This window comes from Carassius auratus, unplaced genomic scaffold (genome assembly GCF_003368295.1).
Source record: "Carassius auratus strain Wakin unplaced genomic scaffold, ASM336829v1 scaf_tig00029040, whole genome shotgun sequence".
Lineage (NCBI taxonomy): Eukaryota > Metazoa > Chordata > Actinopteri > Cypriniformes > Cyprinidae > Carassius > Carassius auratus.
Genome location: NW_020525736.1, coordinates 1 through 7,120, shown reverse-complemented (window position 1 = coordinate 7,120; position 7,120 = coordinate 1). Strand labels below are relative to the sequence as shown.

The 7,120-nt window shown below is 37.8% G+C and overlaps 1 long non-coding RNA gene across 1 annotated transcript; it reads right to left on the bottom strand.

Annotated features, from left to right (window-relative positions):
- Window positions 1-2,885: 2,885 nt before the first annotated feature.
- LOC113079734 (uncharacterized) lies at window positions 2,886-6,680 on the bottom strand. Its single transcript, XR_003281749.1, has 2 exons — window positions 6,619-6,680; window positions 2,886-2,934 (listed from the first exon to the last, which is right to left on the bottom strand). It is a non-coding gene; the product is annotated as an uncharacterized LOC113079734 (long non-coding RNA).
- Between the last annotated feature and the right edge of the window lie 440 nt (window positions 6,681-7,120).

Here is a 7,120-nt window from a genome sequence, read left to right as displayed (position 1 = left end):
AAACAAAACATTGTGCTTTTATAAAATAAAGAAAACAAACATGATGCACTTTTTTGATACTTCACAAAAATTAACGGAAACTCTGCGAATACATGACTTAGCCATGCTAAATATATCTATAGAAAACGTCAAATTAATACTTAAAGAAATAAAGCATATAGAAAACAAAAACTATTATAATAATCCGTATAGATGTATTTCTTAAAGGCGTGTCTAAGGAGATGGTGAACACTGCATATGACCAATTGGTTCATTGTTTGTCGTGGTAATCAAATCAAAACTGTCAAAATGCAGCTTTTGCCAAAGCATTGGGAACTTTTAATAACTCCCCACACTCCAATTTCTCCCTGATGCTCTGCATGGTCAACTGCCACCTGTATGATAATGCGTGTGTCATGTGTATATGCCTTGCATATTGCATTGGCGATGTATAATATTTATAATAGCCTATAATCATTATAACAGTATTTCATATAGATTATAACAGTATTTCATACATTGATTCCAGGGCTGATCCCGGGTCGGGGACCTAGTAACATTGCCGGCTTCAGTCCCGGAATGAGCTCTATGTGAACAAAAGCCAGAACTAATGTCGTAAAGGTGTGTCGTAGTGATGACGTACATTATCAAGCAACTCTTTTACCAGGTGTTTTAAAGGAAGATCAACGTTCACGACGAAAAAATATGTGCAAGCTGTAATGATGCAGAGACCAGTTAGTTCTTTACTTTCCACGCTGAGGCTGAGATCGTTCACTAGCTTAAGTGAAAGTTAACGTGCCTAGCATTTTTGACTCGTACATTACACGTCACACCCTGATGTCACGTCTCTTTACGGGGCCTTTACGGGTTGTGTGTGAACGCACGCACATATTCTTGGTAATCACTGGCAGTGTGAAAGTGCAAAATCTAGTGACCCAAGAACAATTGCCGGGACACATTATCCATGTATTTTCCAGAATCACAGTGTGAAAGGGCCTAAAGTCGCCAACCAATCAATGATTAATTTTTTCTCCAAATAGAGCTGTTCAAGTCATCTGGTGGAGTTTTTTTTTTCCAATATCGTGCAGCTCTGCTAATAAGTTTAATAAAGCTAATAGGCACAGTAGCTTCTGCAGAAGGAACACAAACATGTAGACCTCCATTATTGTTGTTGATGTTACATGATCTAGCACTGTCTGAGTAGGGTCGAGACGTGGGGTGATGACATTGTTTCAAAAAATATACAGATTGGCTGTACACACGAAAACGCAAAGGTGTCATTTTCAGATTTTGTTTTTAGTGATACAGTTTCTCTCCAGTGTGAATCCTCACATGTGTTTTCAGATGTATTGACTGACCGAATCTCTTGTCACAGTGTGAACACTTATACGGTTTCTCTCCAGTGTGGATTCTCTCATGTGTTTTCAGACTTGATAAACCACTGAATCTCTTGACACAGTGTGAACACTTAAAAGGTTTCTCTCCAGTGTGAATCCTCTCATGTGTTTTCAGACTTGATAAACCACTGAATCTCTTGTCACAGTGTGAACACTTATACGGTTTCTCTCCAGTGTGGACCCTTTCATGTGTTTTTAGATGTACTGACTGACTGAATCTCTTGTCACAGTGTGAACACTTAAAACGTTTCACTCCAGTGTGAATCCTCTCATGTGTTTTCAGACTTGATAAACCACTGAATCTCTTGTCACAGTGTGAACACTTATACGGTTTCTCTCCAGTGTGAATCCTCTCGTGTGTTTTCAGACTTGATGAGTTACTGAATCTCTTGTCACAGTGTGAACACTTATAAGGTTTCTCTCCAGTGTGGACCCTTTCATGTGTTTTTAGATGTACTGACTGACTGAATCTCTTGTCACAGTGTGAACACTTATAAGGTTTCTCTCCAGTGTGAATCCTCTCATGTTTTTTCAGACTTGATGAAACACTGAATCTCTTGTCACAGTGTGAACACTTATACGGTTTCTCTCCAGTGCGGATCATCTCATGTGTTTTCAGACTTGATGAATCACTGAATCTCTTGTCACAGTGTGAACACTTGTAAGGTTTCTCTCCAGTGTGGACACTTTCATGTGTTTTTAGATTTGCTGATCGACTGAATCTCTTGTCACAATGTGAACACTTATAAGGTTTCTCTCCAGTGTGAATCCTCTCATGTGTTTTCAGACTTGATGAAACACTGAATCTCTTGTCACAGTGTGAACACTTATACGGTTTCTCGCCAGTGTGAATCCTCTCATGTGTTTTCAGACTTGATGAAACTCTGAATCTCTTGTCACAGTGTGAACACTTATACGGTTTCTCTCCAGTGTGGACCCTTTCATGTGTTTTTTAGATGTACTGACTGACTGAATCTCTTGTCACAGTGTGAACACTTATAAGGTTTCTCTCCAGTGTGAATCCTCTGTTGCTGTTTTAAACTGCTCGCTGAACTAAAAGTCTTTTCACACTCAATGCACATGTGCTCCCTCACAGCAGTGTGTATTTTCTGATGTTCTTTCAAACTTTGTAGATGCAAAAAACTCTTACCACACAAATGACATGAATTTGGTTTCTCTTCTGCACAAACTTTCAAGTGTTTCTTCAGAAGTGAAGCACATAAAAACACTTTACCACATTGATCACATGAGTGCTGCTTCTCTTTAGTGTGGATGTTCATGTGTATCTTCAGGTTTGCTGATTGTTTGAAACTCGTACCGCACTGACCACAAGTGAATGAATTCTCTTCAGTATGAACTCTCATGTGATGCTCAAAACTTGTTTTACGTGTGAATCTGTTTCCACACTGAGTGTAGGTGAAAGATTCTTTGACTCTTTTTTTCTTTAAATCTTTCTGTTTGGTTTGAGAGCAACTCAAAGGTGTTCCTCCAGTCTTTACATGATTTCTCTCCTCAACTTCACTTGATTCTTCATTCTCCTCTTTTTCTTCAATGAACTCTGAAATAAAAGTAAAAATAATTTATTTTCGAAAACTTGTAAAAAGCTGAGAAAAGTGAACATAAAAGTGACCTTAGGGGTGTGCAATATGATGATTTTTGATCGTGGATGATAAAAATGTCTCCACAATCTGCTTTTGAAGAAATATCGTAGTATCGTGCTACATCAAACATTCTATCAGCTGCAGCTCTGGTGCCTCCGTCATATACTGTACAATGCCACACGCATTCACTGCAATGATATCTCAGCAGTAGAGTTACTCTCTCATTATTTGCATGTGCTTTTAAATGTTTAATTAGTGCGCTGATCTGACCTGTGCTTTTTCTGAGCACCGCATACACAGTGCCTGATTATTGAACTAAGTTATCTTTTGCGCTAATACTGTCAAAACCCACAAGGTTTACATGCAGACTCAAGTTGGTTAAGTGTAAAAGGAAAGTAAACAGTTGTGAGAAAAACATATATGTGCCTGTATATTAGATGCAGGTCTTAAAGGGACAGTACGCCTATTAAACAGTCAGCCTACTGTCATTTCAAGGGATAGATCACCCTAAAATTTCATTTCTGACATTATTTACTCACTGTCCCAAAGAATGTGGGTATCCAAAAAGTTGCTGGTCCACACTGAATTTAATAGTAGCAAAAAATACTCTGGAAGTCACTGTGGACCAGCAACTGTTTAGTTTTCCACATTCCACATAATAGCATTTATGTCCAGAAGAAGAAAGAAACTCATTCAGGTTTGAAAACACTTTTGAGTGAGTAATTGGTGGTTTAATTCTGATTTTTGGGTGAACTATTCCTTTAACGTAATGAAATGTATTACAGTTGCTGTAGGAATCAGTTTATATAGTGTTTTATTTTTATATTTTTTTCATACAGCTTCTTAAATGCTGATGCTAAATACACCTATTGTACCTGAAAATAAAGCACTGGTTGTTTTATTTGAATATTATGTGTAGTTGTAATGGGTTTCTTTGTCATTCTTTTATCTTTGTTATTAAAAAATAAGAACAAAGATTTGTATCTTCGCCCTCTTTGGCCTAAATATCTGCCATTCTTGTTTGTTTGTTTTTTTGTTACCTTGAAAGGCTTTCTTTATAATAGGCAAATTAGTTTGGCTGTGCCTGTAATGTACAAAAAACTTGCAATATAGTAAAAACAACATGACAAAGAATTGTGATAAAATCAAGAATCTTGATATTTAAGAAAATATAAAAAAAATTGTACATATTAGAGCCCGACCGATATGGATTTTTGGGGGCCGATGCCGATGCCGATATTAACTTGAAAAGAGCCGATTTATAAGCCGATATTTTGATTTTGAAAATAAACTGGATATTAGACCCATTTCCTATAAGCTGCACTTACATAACATTCAATGGCAAAATATCTGCCTGTTCTATGTATGTGGGCTGTATAAACCATTTTCCAGAAGGGATTTATGTAAAAAAAAGCCTTAGATTACGGTCTCAATCACTAAACAATTGCACATCAAAAGTATATATTTTTTAACGATCAAAAAAACAGTCTGATTTTAAACATTTAACACTTTTACTTTCTTCCAGTTGAAGCTGATTTTAACAGTCTGTGTGTGTACTGTAAATAAATTATAATACTAAAGTTAAAGTTAAAGTATTTGCAGAAGTAGTCCCACACTTTTGCTGCTACATCATTCACCTTTTTCAGCCATCTGTAGGGCAGAAAGAGAGACATAGAAAGAATAAGCATGTGTATTAATAATATCACCATGTATCATTACTCATGTCATCATTAGAATTATAATAATAATAAACAGGGATCTCCTACATAGGCAAAAATGAGAAATATATATATTTTTTTATTTGTCAAGCAATAGGTATTAACCTCCTTATATTTAACAATATTATTTCAACATTTTCCTGTTATGTCTGTAAAGCTGCTTTGAAACAATATGTAAGAAAAAAAAAGAAAAGAAAAAAGCGCTTGTTCAGCTCACATTTATTTACATGTCCCCTCTGATTTAATCATTTCTGACGCACCTACTGGAGTTACTGTAACTACACTATATTTGCTCTCACAGACACATTCACAACGGACCCGTATATCTTCTCCTCTTCTCTTTGTGCAGTCTGAATCAAAATGGTTAACGTTAGTGCCATGAACACACCGCTGTCAATTTTGAGAAGAAACCACCTTCAAACAAGTTAATAGCAAGCATTTAAGGGGGCCTGCTAAAAAGGAAGCTATATTAGCGTTTAGAGTAACGTAACCAGCCTGAATTCACCAAATTGTTCCCTGGGCCTGAGGGTAGCCTCTTCTTCCTTGCTTCTCTCTTAATTCTCATCAGCAGGACTAGCGCTATCGCTCGCTTCTTACAACGGGACAGATACATGTTTGCTGCTGACCGAAAAGAGGAACAACAGACTATGAAAGAGCTCCCGCTAAAAGTTTTTAAAACTCCGCCTACGCCATAGCGCAGAGCAGGGCAAATCGGTTGTATCTGAAGGGCAACGCTAAACCCAGCGGCCAAGCGCTGTGCATACCGCGTCCTGTGTGAAAGGCCCATTACGCGGTCATTATGTGGGAAACACACCGCAATAGAATAAGCACTAAACGCTAACTTTATAGTTTGACCTCTTATTTAACGTTCGCGCTCTTCACTGATAAACATGGTATTAGCTTTGTGGGCTAATCTAATATAGCAATGCATTAGCGGCTGTAAGTGATGTTACAGAATATTTAGAAGTGATAATGATAGGACCGTTAACTAGAACTACCACACCGTTTTTATATACAGTGTATGAACTAAATCTACAATCATTTCACATGACGAACGACAGACTCACCTGGGTGGCTTGGCTGATCGCTTTCTTCTTTGTGGATTTCTGGCGCTGTTTGCAACTCTGGAGCTGCAGGACCGCCCTCTGGTGGGCAAACTATGCAACACTCATAACATGAGTGAAGAATATGAGACTGTTTCTCATGTTTCATCGGCCGTTATAAACGCCGATGCCGATTTAAATGCAATTAGCTCATATCGGCCGATAATATCGGCCGGCCGATATATCGGTCGGGCTCTAGTACATATCGTCCACCCCTATTTGCTGGTTAGGTATGTTTTGATGCTGGTTTATGCTGACAGAGGACCAGCATAAACCAGCAAAAGACCAGCTCAAACCAGCATCAAAACATAACTAACTAGCATATGCTGTTTTTTTCAACATGGGCTCTGAAAAAAAAGTTTGTTCTGTTTTGGCACTCCATTTAGATGCTATGCATTCTGACTGGATCGGCTGGCATACTACGGGAAGTCAGGGCCACTAAAATCATGCTATAAAGCGATTTAGAAATCGTGCACACTCAAATTCTGATTTTATGATGATTTCGATTAATTGCATACCCCTAGTATGTGTATCATGGCTTTATGTCAGTGACTTAAAATTTCATTTTTCACTAACCATACATAAAAGTTGTTTTTTCAAAAACACAAACATGTAGGCTACATCAATTCTGCTCACATATTAATGTTCCACAGATTGTGCCGATTACAATTTTAGCATACTTAAGTCAATAATATGTTTGAAAAAAATTAAAATATTAATAATAAAACACCTAGACCCCAGAGACATAAAACTTGTAGAGGTAAGCCTGATGTAACGTTCACAAACACTCATTAAAGATGAATGAAGAATAAATGCCAACCTCCTTGTTCCTCGTGTTTTATTCTCCAGGTTTCTGGTTCTTCGTGTTTTATTTCTGGTTCCTCATGTTTTATTCTCCAGGTTTCTGGTTCCTCATGTTTTATTTCTGGTTCCTCATGTTTTATTCTCCAGGTTTCTGGTTCCTCGTGTTTTATTCTGCAGGTTTCTGGTTCCTCATGTTTTATTCTCCAGATTTCTGGTTCACCCGTGTTCTCTTCACTCTCTTCTTTAACAATCATCATCTTCACAGAAGCAGATCTCAGCTCAGACGATACTCCTCAAGATATTCCTGCTTGCTTCAAAACTTATTCTCGACTGTGACGCTGAGAATATTACAGGTATTGACGTACCAGACTCAAAAAACTGTATTTTTCTCTTAAAAGAAACAACATCCCGAGCAGCGCGGTGAAACTAATCTTCTTCCTCTGCGGTTTAACGATGTTTGGCAAACAATGTGTTTTAGCGCCACCCGCTGGACTGGAGATTGAAGCGACGCAGAAAAA